Here is a 16,518-nt window from a genome sequence, read left to right on the forward strand (position 1 = left end):
CAACAAAGACGGCAGGCCTGTGCTGATGCAGTTGCAAATTGAAAAATGAATGAGAACTGACAAGTCTCCCAGGGAAATCAATCCGATGGAATAGGTTTCCAATATGGAAATACTGGAGAGATGATCACCTGGAAATGGTTGCAGCTCATTTCTGATTTTTCATTTTTGGAAGATAATGGATTGCTTTGTCCTTTGGGGTTAACAGCCTGCATCATTTCAAAGAGAAAATCAACTAAAAGCAGAAAGGAATTCCAACCCCACAGATGTTTATTAATATGGTGGTTAAAGGCCCAGACAGCTTGTTTTCTCAATCAGCTTTTTATTGTGAGTGATGGGGTTTGAAATGAGTGTCACAATTTCTTCCAAAGTTTGAATAGTTTTCATTATTTCAGGAAAGATTTCTTAGCAAAATAGATGAAACCAGGAATCAATTTCTCAAATTTATTAAGAAATATAATTCAAATCAGAAAGTCACACCAAAACCACAAACCGAACAAAAAGATTAAATCCAAAGCAAATGAAATAAAAATCTAATAAAAAAAAACACATCAAGACAAAGGCAAAAAGTGTAAATGCTAACATCTAAAGCAAATGTAAATATAGAAATATAAATAATAAATGTATGCGTGTGTGTGTGTGTGTGTGTATAAATGCATAAAACTAAAACAAAACAATTACAAAACATGTAAACCAAACACAACCTTATTTAAAAAAAAATCCAAAACAAGTTAAACACAAAAATATCTATGCAAAAATCTAACCCAAAATAAAAGCAGGTTACTCAGCTGACCAAACCAAACTGATTTTTTAAAATATAATTCAAAAATATTAAAATAATCTTATATAAAATGAAACAAAACAAAAAAAATGTTAAACATTACATAGAAGCTCAAACACAAACAAAAAAGGAAAAATTTTTAAAAATTACACAACAAAATAATCAAAACTAACTATATCAGAAATACATTTTGACACTATTTATGGCTGACGCTTGTATTTCCTAAGTAGTTTTCATTGTGAATGGAGGAACTTCCTACTCTGATGGAAGGTCAGTCACATTTACGGAGAACAATGTTTTAAATTGTCTAGAAAACAAGAGTCGTGATTCTGAAACAATAAACAATCTTTCAAGAGGACAGGTTTCACGCTTGCTGTTAAAAATTCCTTCTTTCAGTGAATGAGAGTTATTTCCTGTAGACATCCTCAGGGTTTCCAACGGTAACCAGGCCAAACTCAACAGAAAAATAATCTTTCACATTAAAACCTCAAACCGAAAAATGAGAAAATCTTTAATGAAGCAAAAATGTCAACTTAAAGTTTAATATTTGCTTAAATTTTAACTTTGAGTAATTTTATCTGATACGTCCGACTGAGGTCTGAGCTCCAGACAGACTTCCTGTTCACCCATGGGTGCTGTCACGCTGACCACAAAATCATTCTCACTCAATTTCCAATGAAGCGCCGTCACTTGATGCCTTCAGAGACTCCAGCTTTGTTTCTCCCTTTTCCAGTTTTCTGGGGTGGGAATGAGGCGGGGAGCTTGTTCCTGTTTCCAGAACGTTCTCTGGTTCTTCAGATCACACGACAAATACATGTGAACTCTGCTTTAATATGGATTTTCACTTTAATAATAAAATAAAAATCCCCTGCAGCTACTGCCAAGAATTGCTTTTGATTATGAAGACATCCACTGCACTTCCTCCTGACAGAGCCTGGACCTCCTCTGGGCTGGGAGGGTTTGATGGGTCCGGACAGGCAGACCTGAGCCACTTAATAAGGATGCCAGGCGTCCGTCCACCCAGTCAACCAGGTCTCCCAAAGCCCCCGGAGAGGCCACACGCTGCCCTGAAAGGCATCAGCGTGTGGGAGTTGGTAACAATGCGACTGGAGCTCTATCTCAGCCATTTGTTTCTGCCACTTTGGCACTGAGAGAATTGCTCTCAATCTCCTGGAGCAGGTCTGGCATCCCTGCAGCCCATCCATCATGAGTCCTCTCTCCAGCGGATGGACCACTTCCACCCTCGTCCCCTCTTCTGCCTGCAATTACCCTCTGCACAGACATACATCACCCGGGACACTGGTGGACAATTTTTTACTTTGTTTTGGCGTGACGTGGAATTGGCTGTGATGTGGCCAGCGGTGATATGTGGCTGTGAAGGCTTCCTTACCCTGCAGCGTTCCTCCATAAAGCTCCATGTTTGACCTCCTGGAAGTGAGATGTGAGGTGAGCCAAGATTTGTGACCAAACTCCATGAACTCATTTTGTTTTGAAGGAGACCTGGTTTACAGCAGAGCATGTTAGCGCACATCAAACAGTGGATAATTTTTCTTTTTCTTTTTTTTTTAGCCCTCCTGTTGTCCTCATTTATGGACACCAAAAAATATTGTTTCCTTGTCTGAGAAAGGGCTGCACAGTGGTGTAGTGGTTAGCACTTTCGCCTTGCAGCGAGAAGATACTTGGTTCGCGTCCCGGCTTTCCCGGGATCTTTCTGCATGGAGTTTGCATGTTCTCCCTGTGCATGCGTGGGTTTTCTCCGGGTACTCCGGCTTCCTCCCACAGTCCAAAAATATGCTGAGGTTAATTGATCATTCTAAATTGCCCGTAGGTGTGAATGTGAGAGTGATTGTTTGTCTCTGTATGTAGCCCTGTGACAGACTGGTGACCTGTCTAGGGTGTCCCCTGCCTTCACCTGAGTCAGCTGGGATAGACTCCAGCCCCCCCCGCGACCCTAGTGAGGATTAAGCGGTGTATAGATAATGGATGGATGGATGGATGGATGTCTGAAAAAAATCCAAAAGTTCAGCAAAAAAATTCCCCAAATTTCTAAAAATTTGCAAAACTTCAGGAAGAAAATTCCAATAATTCCTTAAAAGTTTTATTTTTTTTTTAAAAATCCCCCAAATTTGGCAAGAAAATTCTTGTAAATATTTTCAAAAAATTAGTAAAAATCTTCCCAAAAAATCATAAAAATATCTAGTGATTACATATATATCAGTAAAACTTCTAAGATTTTCTATATGTGAATGTTCTTAAGAAACATTTTTAACATTTCTTTTTTTCCACCAAAAAAATGTTCAAAGATTTCCCAAAAATGTTGAAAATGTGGACATCAGAAGTTTCACTGTGAAAATATATATATTTTTTCCACATTTTCAAACTTTAAAACGGGTCAATTTTGACCCGCAGGACGACACGAGGGTTAAAGCTGCAAATGCAAGGCTGGAGAATAATGAAGAATGGCTGGTCCTCAAAGTGCCGAGCTTTCCTGTTTTAGCTTCCATTTATCAAGGAAAGACTCCCAGGCATGCTAAGATGTAAATAACAGCAATTTGTAGAGTGTGATAGATGACACGGTATAACATCGTAAATGGCACATGAATTAATCTCAAAGAAAACATCATTCTGAACAGCAGAGCGGGCTGATTATGCAGATGTCATACATGTAAGCGTGTGTGGGCTATTGATTGCTTGCACAGCTGCAATGAGCTCTGTTCTGGAGTTAATGACACGCTGCAGCACCGTTGAGCGTAGAAGGAAGATGCTGCTGTTATTGGAAATGTCAAGAACGACGATAATCCCCGACAACAGTAACTGGCCGTGTCACCCACCTCCACCTCCGACCTCCCCATGGAGGGTGGAAAGGCGAGGCCAGAACTTCCATTTGGAGCTTTAAAAATACATGAATACATGAATCCATGAATTCACGTTGTTGTGATGGAATTCAACCATTCTCCACAAATTCTGCCACTTTGTCCAATCACCGCAACTTTTCCGCAATTTTGTCCCGCCTCCTGTGAGTTCCACCAATCATAGCAGTCCCCAGCGCAAACGTAACGCATGTATATTACACAATTCATTTCCTTGTTTCTGGTCTGAAGATGCAGACATGTCCCATTCTGTCTCTCATTTACCAACAGAAATTACTGCTAACGACGGTGAAAAACAATCCCTGATGTTCTTCACCAAAGCGGAGCTAAACTGTTTTACACCCATGAAATGTTGTGGTGGAAAACAAACAAAAACCATCAACTGACAAACACTTTTCTACCATCAAACATATCAGGAGAACGACTGAAAGGAGCAGAAACCGACCAGACAGATCACCATGATGGAAGCTGTTGATCCAGACCTGTTGGAGCTCTGAAACAATGAAGTTAGATTCATTAATGACGTGACGAGCCGTGAGCGTGTGCATGTGAACACGTGTGTGAATACCAGGATGTAAAATTAACTTTTTAAGCCACTGACAGATGTGTCCAAATATGATTCATTCAGTAGTAAATGATCATTTAATGCCTTAAATCTACCAACCACTTCCTGTTAAACCAGTATCTGGCTGCTGCTAGTTTCCCACCGTGGTGTACCAGCTGGTGGAAATGGGTTGGAGCATTAAAGAATTAGTTTAGGAAAAAATATTGTCAATTAAAATGTTAAAACATGTTCTAAAAGCTGAAAAAAATGCAACTTTTCAGCAATTGTCACCGTCTCCCACAATTTCATCACAGCAAATATGCTTCAAACATCGCAACATACATTGCAAATGGAATTCAGACTTTTTCAGTCGCAACAATCTTGAAAAACACCCACAAAATCCAGGAGGGACTGATTATTATTAACAATAATCTGCCGTGTCACCCACCTCCACCTCTGACCTCTGAGGGCGAACAGGCGAGGCAAGAACTTCCATTTGGAGCTTTAAAAATATCTCCAAAAAAGGCCACTCTTTCACTCCCTCTTCATACGTACAGCTAAAGGTTAAACTCCTGCCTACAGTCACTCATTATAGAGTGCCATGAGCGGATCGGCTTATATGTGTGTGTCGGTGGGTGTGAGGCAGAGTGTGAGGGGAGAGGGAGTTCTTGGCGAGTGTCGAAAGCGGTTAAATCATCGCACATAGGACCAAAGTGGCACTTATAGCTCCTAAACGTCAGCTGGAATGAGTTGGTCCTGGGTAGCCGGTATGATACGTGTGTGTGTGTGTGTGTGTGTGTGTGTGTGTGTGTGTGTGTGTGTGTGTGTGTGTGTGTATGTGAAGGTGAGAACCAGAAAGAGACGATTCAGTCGAGCATCTGCGTCCATCAGGTCCAATTATCAATCTGTGGAAATATATAAGGAAGATTTTTCACAGTGTTTCTCTTCTTTTTTTCACTCACATAATAAAATGGACGTCTTTCAAGCCGCTGAAATGACAGAACTTATTATCATTCATCACATCCTGGGTAAAAATATGCTCCTTTCCCTCCCCAACAAGCCTCATCTTGCAGAGGTTTTCAGCGAGGCTTCGGATCAGCGAGGGAAGGCGCTCACGCTGCACAAGCAGGTGATGATTAAAGGCTGACCTTACGCTTAATTAGTGGCAACTGGGAGATTTCACTGCTGGGCTATGAATCATGGGGGGGAAAAAAGCAGCCGCCAGGGAAATGTTACCTAAGTGATTAGGTGAGGAGTGTAAATCAATAGTGCCGTTGACCTGCGAATGGAGTGGCAGAGGGAAGTGAGGTGAGAAATGAAGATGGAAAAAAGAATGAAAGGACATGATTAACACCGATGACCTGCTTCTGTCTCACCAACGTAAACAGCTCATGTTCCCTCATTCAGCGTGCGTTAGGAAACCGAAGGCATCCGTTTGCTTTGTTTCTGATTTTGTATGAATTAATATGTGCCATGCCGGGGATTTTTATGTTTTACAAGGCCAAGCAAGCTGGAATTTACATCTATTTTCTACAGAAAATCAGCATGGAAGCTGAAAAAATGATTAAATTGTGTATTGATATTTAGCCGCTGTCAAAGGTCCCACATTGAGCCTCTTTCCAGCAAATTAACGATCGCCTCACATGTCTACGGAACGTGTCTTCAGCTCAAAATGCTGCAAAGATGGTTCATTTTACCATTACTCTCTAACTCCTGATATCAGTCCTTCTCTAAATGGGCTGTTTTAGTGTTTGTAACTTCAAATGCAGCTAATCTGCTGCTGCCCCTGCCCCCTTCAGGAAGAAAACTCTCTCTGCACCTGTGATTATCTCTAGTACGGTCAATATATAGCTCAGGGGAGTCAAACTCATTGTAGTCCAGGTTCCACATTCAGTCCAATTTAATCTCCAGTGGACCGGACCAGTAAAATCACAGCATAATAACCTATGAATAACCACAACTCCTATTTTTCCTTTGTTTTAATATAAAAAAATTCATTTTGAAAATGTTCACATTTAAGGAATAATCTTTTTACAAAACGTTATAAACAACCTGAAATTTCTTAAGAAAAATAAATTCAGTTTCAACAATATTCAGCCTCGGGGTGCCCGTATAGGGTTCCATTCCCTTTTGCTGCATGTCTTCTACCCCGTTTCCTGTCTGTCTCCACTCTGTGGGAAAAAAGAAACATTCAGCCTCAGTTTATCATTTCCACATTACAACTTCCAGATCACAGAGTGTCTACAAAGGAACACAACGTTTAGTCACAGCTATCTGGAACTGAAAAATCTGGTATTTTGCTTTTTTAAAAAAGACAAAAAAATAACAAAAACAAAACAAAATATTACAAAAATGAGAAACAAAATGACAAAAAATGAGACAAAAAAGACAACACAAATGGGAGAAAAAAACACAAAATGACAAAAAACGATTCACAAAACAATGAATAAAGCAAAACACAAAATGACACAAGACAAAAAACACAAGTGAGACAAAAACGAGGAACAAAATGAAAAAAATCAGACAAAAAACAACAGAAACTCAGCAAAATATTACACAAAATGAGACACAAAATGACAAAAGAACAAAGAACAATCTAGTATTTTACTTTCTGATCTAAACAACTTGTCATGGTCTAGAAATTATTTTAAATTTATAGTTTTAATTGTAAATTACTAATTTACAATCTGCAGTTAATGTCTTCTCTGGAATTTTTCCACTTTGAGGACCGGATTGGACCCTCTGGAGGACCGCTTTTGGCCCACGGGCCTCATGTTGGACACCTCTCCTTTCAGATGCCTGTTAAGTACTGCTGCAGAGGAAAGTTGTAGTCATCTCCAGCACTCTGGCTCAGATAAAACAATTAATCTTACGCCGTGCACTCCACCCGAAAGCTAAGAAAGAGGCTAAATGGCTCATTGAAATCTAGAGCTCTAATCGCTTCTGTGAGGCAGTTTGTGCCAAATCGGTTGTTGATGCTTCATTCCCCTTCTCCACTCTCCACTCAAATGGGAGAAACTCTTCTTAATATGTAGCCAAGGTCAGGAGACGCATTAGTTATTGAAGAGTGGAAATCAATAGCCAAAGCAGTCCTTGACAATACACGGCCGGAGAATGGCTAACAACAACTTATGTGGCTGCTGCTGTGGCACCGAGCAGCATGTTGAAATCAGTAATCACTGCAGTCCGTCTGCTGCTGGAGCTGCAGAAACGACTGATTTTTGTTCGACAGCAGGAAAGAACTTTACAGCAAACAAACTCTGAGCACATTTCAGTGGAACTCAGAGTCCTAAAACTAAACTTTCCAGTTCAGTTTAAGCTTAAAACCAGGTCACAGTGAGGAGCCGGGCTGAGGGTTACAACCGCGACCTTTTGCCTCATCTGAAAGCTGACTCAGTCAATATATTAACAAGAGAAAAATATGACTAACGTGAAAGGGAAGTTATGCATTCTGTTTCTGGAAGAGGCACCATTTCAATTTTTCTCCTTTTTATTGATCTGTTTGTAAGAGACAAACCCTGAGAGATCCTGCCTGTCTAACCGAAATCATACACTGTTGATATTGTATTTAATAGCAGTATTGAACAAGAAAATGTTCGAGAAAACACTCACGTCTGATTGAAGGATTCACGACAGAGAATTATCAAACAACTCTGCGGTTTCCATTTGCTCTGTGGAGCATTTTAGCATCATTAAGCTCTTTTTTGACTGTGAACTTTGAGTTTGTGTTACCGACAGTCTTTCTGCTTTCACTAATCTAAGTTAGAGCTGCAGCACCAAATATTAGTGTCTATCTGCTTGAGCAACATGGAGCTACAGCTGAAGAACCAGGAGAAACTAAAACATCTTAGAAAACAGGTCATATTTGTCAGTAGTTTGACAGGAGGCTGGAAACAGAACGTCAGAGTTTTTCTTCTGAACATACAAACAATTCTTGCATTAACTTCTTGTTTCCATTACATATTATATATACGTTTTGAAGTATTACATCGGAAAAACTTAAAGGAAACTGCGAAATCTGCATAAACTACTTTCATTTCTAAGAGATGGAAACACCTGAGGAAACAGTTTCTGCTTCTTCTGTTGTCTTCCTGAAGCCTCATCTCCATTTTCCTCTTGTAGGTGGCCGAAGTTTTGTTTATTTCTTCTTCTCCTGAGATTTTTTGGCAGTTTGATTTTGTTTCCAGTGTCTACTACTCTGTTAATTACAGCCTAGGCTTACAGCGTAAACCACTACCTTCATGCGCTCCGAAGCAGTTAATGGAAACAGGCTCAATTCTGTTCCAGTGTCACTAAAAGATGCAAAAATGTCACTAAAAAGGCAAAAATGACCCAAAAATGACACTAAAAGATCCAAAAATGACACTATTAAGATTCGAAAATGACCCAAATAGTTGCAAAAATGTCACTAAAATATGCAAATATGCCACAAAAAGATGTAAAAATGTCACTCAAAGCTCTTTTATTCTCATCTCTTGCAGTAAATGCCACATGTTCTGTTCACTTTCAGTCAAAATTAATTCACTGAACCTGCTTGCAACTAAACAATTTTGTTTCTTTGAAACATTTCAAAAGTTGCCTCCAAATATGCTTCATAATTAAACTGAATCATGGCTAGTCTTTGCTGTTTGGTCTCCTACGCACCAAATTTTGACAAAACATCTATTAATTTCTTTTCATGATTACATTTTCCTCATCAAAGCCGTGCTACAAGAGTGCAGCAGATTTTATTTAGACGAGAGGCTGCAACGTTTCCCAACCTTTGACACTTGATGGACACACAGCTTGGTAGCATCACAACAGACGACTTCCAGCTGCTCTTCTACAGGAAAACAAGTCAGGCTTCACCTTCCTGCAGCTGCACAAACACCAACTGCACCTAATTGGATGAATGCTTCACTCTGCTGCTGGATTTCAGATTGGACCAGCAGTTCACCAAAAAGGGGCAATAAGTAAACTGCCTTCATCTTACATCGACAACTTTAAACGTTGTTCAGGAGTTTTCAGAGGCTCGGAGCAGCAATCAGACGCTCCTGATTTGCACAAAGTAGCATCAAGGAAGGAGCAATGCAACACCCCGTGTCTCAAAATGCATCCTAACGCTCCCAGAATGCATTGCAGGGCTGCTTCAAAGTGACCGATCCTGTGGACCGTAAATGTTCACATCTGGAGCAACAGCAGCATCACAACAACACATTTTAGACAGATAAAGAAATACAAGTTTAGCTTCATTTTGAGGTAAAGCTGAAAGTACTCACATCCTAATGGTGCTCTATGTAATGTTACCTCATTGCCCCTGGAGGTGTTCTGTAATCAAGTGTTTTATAATCTTACTCATTTAAATTATTTAAGTCCAACTGTGTAGCCGCTGATCAGGACAAATCCTTTTAAATCACACCACACTTAAAAGGACACATAAAGATGCGAAAATGACACAAAAAGAAGCAAAAATGTCTCAAAAAGAAGCAAAAATATCACTAAGAAACGCAAAAATGACCCAAAAAGACACAAAAATGACACAAAAAGATGCAAAAATGTCACTAAAAGATGCAAAAATTGCATTGAAAGATGCAAAAATGCCACTTAAAGCTGCAGAAATGACAATAATAATTTCAAAAATGACACTAAAAGAAGCAAAAATATCACCAAAAGCTCTTTTATTCTCATCTCTTGCACTAAACGCCACAGGTTCTATTCACTTTAAATCAAAATTAATTTACTGAACCGGCTTGCAATTAAAGGCCGGTTCCTAATGCCCCATGAAGATGTGACCCGAGCTCTGGCTGTGACACCGTCAGTTCAGGTGGAGACTAGTCCCACGTGGCTCGTTTCACTCCTACATGCACTCACACACCTCCACGTCCACTTCTAATTGACTCTATTGAGCGGGAACAGCATGCTTTCTCATTGCTCTGCCGCTAATTGGGTTCTACGCCCTTGCTTTTTTCACATGAAACACTTTTTATGGAGCAATTTAAAATCGGTAGCGCTACATAATTAGAGAGGAATGAGGGAGCGAGCGGGATCCGTGCCACGACAGCGGCGAGATGAAATGCCTTTTCTGTGGACTTTGGTGGCTTCGCTGCCGAGGAAAAAATCATTTGTCTGAGAGAGAAGAAAGCGTCAGATCACCTCTCATCCGGATGTAAATATTAGGAGCCGTGAACGAGGCCGGCTGGAGAATCTATTTAGAGAGCGGATCCAAATGGAGTCATCCATAATTGATTTTTGGGAAACGATGGAGGACGGAAACACGTGAACGTAAATAATGATTAGCTCCCAGGAACATATGCTGCTGCCTCCATAATCTCACTCCAGATGACTTATTTGGCAGTTGTTGTTTTGACCTGTGTAAATGTTCAAACACTGAGGTGAGGCCAGATGTTTGGCAGACACGTGTGCGCATTAATAAACAGCGTGCGCACACACGCTCGTGCACACGTATACAGATGTTCCCATGAGTCCACAGAGCAGCAGCTCCACAGACTCAGTCTCACTTGACGTCCTCTGGGAGTCACCGAGGAAGAGTCATTTCTTGCCTCCCTGCTTGTTGATATTTGTCCTGTCAGCTCTCTAAAGCGACTGCTGGCTCCTGTACGGACCTGAACTAAACACTCCGGACGCTCCCACAAATATTTAACTTCTTGAAATGAAAGCGAATTTAACTTCTGCTAATCGAGGCGGCTCAAACACAGAAACAAAACTGCTGGGATGACGTTAGTTTTAGAAATAAACAGCTGTAAATCTTCCTCGTCTTGATGAGGCTCATAACTTTCTGGAGTCTATTTACCCGTAATGCTGGATTTAGTTGCTTAAAAAGAAATGTGAAGTCTGCAGCAGAGCTGTGTAATGAATAGAATATTAATCATGATCATGAATTTGGCTTCTCAGTAAATGATTATGATATTGACGTTTAAATAAGATAATGTTAGCCTGTTTTTAATTGTGCAGTTGGGAAATGTGCACATCAGTTTGCTGCATCAAAGGAGTGCAAAAATGTAGAAGAAAATGTTGATGTACAGATTCAAGATGTTGCACAGTTGTGGAAAACGGTGATAATGCACAGACTCTTCAGTTAGTAGAAAAAACTCAGATTAAAATATTCATAACGCACATGTGTGAATGCAGTGATGTTGCAGCATGTCACTAAAAATGCAAAAATGGCACTAAGAGATGTAAAAATGGCACTACACAATGCAAAAATGACACAAAAAGATGGAAAATGGCACTAAAAGATGCAAATATGCCACAAAAAGATGCAAAATGACACTAAAAGAAGCAAAAATGTCACAAAAAGATGCAAAAATGTCACAAAAAGATGCAAGAATGCCACAAAAAGATGCAAAAAGGACACTAAAAGATGCAAAATGACACTAAAATATGCAAAAAGGACAATAAAAGATGCAAATATGCCACAAAAAGTGGCCAGTACAGTCTCCAGACCTAAAACCCATGGGGCTGGTTGTTCTCCATTGTGGAAGGAATGAGTGTGTTCAGCTGTTATATCTGCCTGAGGTGGTCAGAAGTTTAGAAGACATTTCGGTTTCTAAATTGATTTTTTTTAACTTAATTTGTTTATTTGTTCTGTGCTTTCATTCCAGAGAACAATGAGACATTAACATGCAAAATTTCCAAGAAAAAAACTGGAAAAATTGGAGCGTTCTAAAACTTTTGAGCGGTGCTGTCAGCCCACAGACTTGACATAGCGATGGAGTAGTAGTTTTTTCAAGGTGTTGGGGAGGTTTTACGAATATAAACCTGCCTGGATTAAAAATTCATGATAGAAAAATAAAACCTGACCTTGTTGGGGTTGTCAGCAGTTTTATACATGTGTCTTTAATAATGTTGGTCTTAGGTAAAAAAAAAAAAAAAAAAAAAAGAAAAAAAAAGCATAATGTGAAAAAAGAAAAACTGAATAAATAAATAAAGTGGCACCGTAACTCAACATAACTCATGCTTATGAATTTAATGCATACATGTCAGTTTACAAGGGAGGTCTATAAATTCTATGAATGAAATAATACAGATTATTTTTACAAAATCAACATATTAGTGGCTACATTCATCTGGAGACTCTGCTTGGTTGGGAAGTTGCAAAACAAAACTTCAGCATCACATTTGGAACATGCACACGTGTATTTAATGTATATTCTTCTGGTGCAGTTTCACTTGAAAATGTTCTTTTGCACCATTGAGACCAGATGCTACTGCCTCAATGTCTCACACACAATTTACAGACGTTCCCTGAATGCCTCACAGGCTGTGCACAGAGAAGCTTCTAGTCTCCACTCAGTAACTGGAGCATTCAGACAGATGTGTGACGTAAAAATGACTTTGAAAAGCATGAAGTAAGGTGTTCTAAAGTCATATTTACCAACGTTGAAACCAAGCGGCGTTTTCTATGAGCAGAGCATTTAAACCGACATATTTCACAATTTGTCTTTGTGGCATTTTTACATCTTATAGTGACATTTTTGCATCTTTTTGTGTCATTTTTGCATCTTTTAGTGACATTTTTGTGTCTTTCAGTGACATTTTTGCATCTTTTAGTGACATTTTTGTGTCTTTCAGTGACATTTTTGCATCTTTTAGTGACATTTTTTCATCTTTTTGTGTCATTTTTGCATCTTTTTGTGACATTTTTGCATCTTTTCAATGACATTTTTGCAACTTTTAGTGACATTTTTGTAACGTTTTGGATCATTTTTGCAACTTTCAGTGACATTTTTGCATCTTTTAGTGGCATTTTTGTAACTTTTTGGGTATTTTTTGTGTCTTTTGGTGCCATTTTTGCATCTTGTGCATGCAGAACCCACAGGTGGAGTTAATTATATGCAGTGAGTCACGCTTAATGGAAGGTAAAAAACACTTAACTGGTTCCTGTACCAAGCGAACAATTTTCATTTAAGTGCGTCACCATCTTTGGCATCCAGTTCTCTTTAATATATTCATCCTAAAACTCTTTAAACTTGACATTTCCTGTACATCATGCCCACATGTGCTCAACATTTCATGTAAAATGTAAAAGAAATATGGATTTTTGCCTTTCTTTAATAAAGATAGAAGAGAAGGCGGAAGATATTTTTAGTAATTACAAAACAGCAGCAGAATTTGCATTTTAAACCTTTAATTTTATGTATTTGCAGCTTAAAAGCTGCTAATTATTCCTGAAGCTGCATTTGTCTGATGAAGACCTCCGTTATAGTTCATGAGCAGCTTGTAGAAGCCGTAAACACTGGCATCCGAACACCACAAGCTTCTGCAGAAAGAGGTTAAGAAAGATCAGATGCTTAACACTTTGATAAAGAAAAAAAAGTGACATGTTCTTGTCGAATCCGTGCTGCTGCCAGATCCTCATGTTTGAACACAAAGATAAAGAAAAAAATCACAGCTATAAAACAAATGAATGCGTGTAAAATTTTCCTCCTCTGCTCTGAACAAACTGTATTAGTAACTCTCTGCATGTCCAATAGCTCTGATGAAGACCAGAGATGCCACTAAAAGATGCAAAAATGGCACTAAAAGATACAAAAATGACATAAAAACTGCAAAACTGTCACTAAAAGACGCAGAAATGACACTAAAAGTTGCTGCTGCCAGATCCTCGTGCTTGAACAGAAAGATAAAGAAAAACATCACAGCTATAAAACAAATGAATGCGTGTAAAATCTTCCTCCTCTGCTCTGAACAAACCATATCAGTAACTCTCCTCATGTCCATTAGCTCTGATGAAGACCAGCGGATCACCGTGTTTAATGACCTTATACGACCCTCATAAAGCACTTTAATATTAAGAGGGCTGGTTTTTCTGGCGGTTATTGAAGCCGTATGGGCAGGAATCTGGGTCCTGCTAATTCTCCGGGTTCTTCAGGGCTGCTGTGGCTGCATCTGGTTCCTCTCAGGTTTAAATCAGTCCATGTCATGATTCACCCTGAGCAGCAGCACGACGGCTCATGTATCACAATCTGCTCCTCAGTTTGGCCACACCATCACAAATACAGAAAAAATATTAAAAAACGTGAGCTCGGAAAGTTTTGTTGAGCTCAGAGTGATTGTTTTGCTCAGAGACATTTTTACATCAGACATTTGTTTTTAAGTGTGGCGGTTTCAAGGAGCCGGCCTTGTTTTTGTGACAGTGCGAGAGCTTGATGACACACACTTAAAATAACTGAAATCCTCGTACAAAGAGCCGCTGGCTTGTTTATTCCTGCTCTTATTTTCTGATTTCTTCTCTTTGCTTTACGGCCGCATTTGTTATTTATTAGACATCAAAACGTCAGGTGTATTTTAAAAGGCCCAGATGATACTCAGACATGACCACAAATCCATTTACTACAGCGTGAGTCAGTGTTGGCAAACATGATGAACATGTTTATATGAAATGTGTGTATTTTAAACATCATTTATATTTATTACTATAACAACAAAATCACTGCTTTGATCTGCAGTAAATAAAATGATGACAAACATGTGGAACGCATTTAAAAATCAGTTATTGACCGATTTATTGGTTTATATTTGAATTAATCATATACATTGCATCATTTAGTTTGTTATTGTTAGTATTATTGGTATTTTTAGAATTCTTATTATTGGTAGTTGCAGTTAAGATGCAGAACAAAATGAAAAAAGAAAGCCGCAAAAATGACATAAAAGATGCAAAAATGCCATTAAAAGATGCAAAAATATCATGAAAAATGCAAACAATGACCCAAATAAGTTGCAAAAATCTCACTAAAAGATACAAAGTCACTAAAACATCCAAAAATATCACTAAACGATGAAAAATGACACAAAAATGTCACTAAAAGATGCAAAAATGGCACAAAAATGACACAAAAATGGCAAAAAATGACAAAAATGACGCTAAGATGCAAAAATGCCACCAAAAGATGCAAAAATGGCACAAAATAGGAAAAAATGGCACAAAAATGTCACTAAAAGATGCAAAAATAGCACAAAAATGCAAAGATTGCTGAACCAACTGAGCCTTTGCAGTTGTTTCTGCATCCAATGTGCAGCCAGTTATTATTAAAAAAGAAGGAAACCATGAATTTCTTTAAGTAATTATGACAATTTATCATTTCCACTCTAGACACACTATGGAGTGTAACATTTTATTGCCATACATGTCATATATTTCCTGCTCTGGTTTATTATCCATCATCCTCGGCTGTATACATATCTTCAGTATATATTAACTGCATACATCTCCATAGGTTTTACATCATCATGTGCTCTTCTCCTCCCCTCAGAATCAAACTGCAGCACAGGAGGTGAAGCACTGAGTGGAAATGTTTCTCCCTGCTGGGAACTTTGGATTTGTCTGCCGGCAGCAGCAGGACTCAGAAGGTTCGAGTACGCACAGTACACACACACAGTACACACACACAGTACACACACACAGTACACACAGTATGCACAGTACACACACACAGTACACACACACAGTACACACACACAGTACACACAGTACACACACACAGTACACACACACAGTACACACACACAGTACACACACACAGTACACACAGTACACACACACAGTACACACACACAGTACACACACACAGTACACACACACAGTACCTACATCCAGTACACACAGTACACACACACAGTACACACAGTACCTACATCCAGTACACACACACAGTACCTACATCCAGTACACACACACAGTACACACACACAGTACCTACATCCAGTACACACAGTACACACACACAGTACACACAGTACCTACATCCAGTACACACACACAGTACCTACATCCAGTACACACACACAGTACCTACATCCAGTACACACACACAGTACCTACATCCAGTACACACAGTACACACACACAGTACACACACACAGTACACACAGTACGCACACACAGTACACACACACAGTACACACAGTACGCACACACAGTACACACACACAGTACACACAGTACCTACATCCAGTACACACACACAGTACCTACATCCAGTACACACACACAGTACCTACATCCAGTACACACACACAGTACACACACACAGTACCTACATCCAGTACACACAGTACACACACACAGTACACACACACAGTACACACAGTACACACAGTACACACACACAGTACACACACACAGTACACACAGTACACACAGTACACACAGTACACACAGTACACACAGTACACACACACAGTACATCTGAGCACAGTAATGAGGAGAGGCATGTCTGTCTGGATACTAACCCTATATGTGTACACTACTGGTCAAAAGTTTGTGGTCACTTAGAAATGTCTCTATTTTTGAAAGAAAAGCTTTTTTTTCCCAATGAAGATAA

The 16,518-nt window shown here is 39.3% G+C and overlaps 1 long non-coding RNA gene across 1 annotated transcript in view; it reads left to right on the forward strand.

The window, feature by feature from the left end:
* The window catches only part of LOC118470282 (uncharacterized), a 153,585-nt gene extending 138,014 nt beyond the window's left edge, over nt 1-15,571 (forward strand). Inside the window, exon 6 of the long non-coding RNA XR_004847317.2 lies at nt 15,448-15,571. This is a non-coding gene — a long non-coding RNA (uncharacterized LOC118470282). The remainder of the gene's footprint in view (nt 1-15,447) is intronic.
* The last annotated feature ends 947 nt before the right edge of the window (nt 15,572-16,518 follow it).

The sequence above is a fragment of the Amphiprion ocellaris genome, chromosome 12 (genome assembly GCF_022539595.1).
Source record: "Amphiprion ocellaris isolate individual 3 ecotype Okinawa chromosome 12, ASM2253959v1, whole genome shotgun sequence".
NCBI lineage: Eukaryota > Metazoa > Chordata > Actinopteri > Pomacentridae > Amphiprion > Amphiprion ocellaris.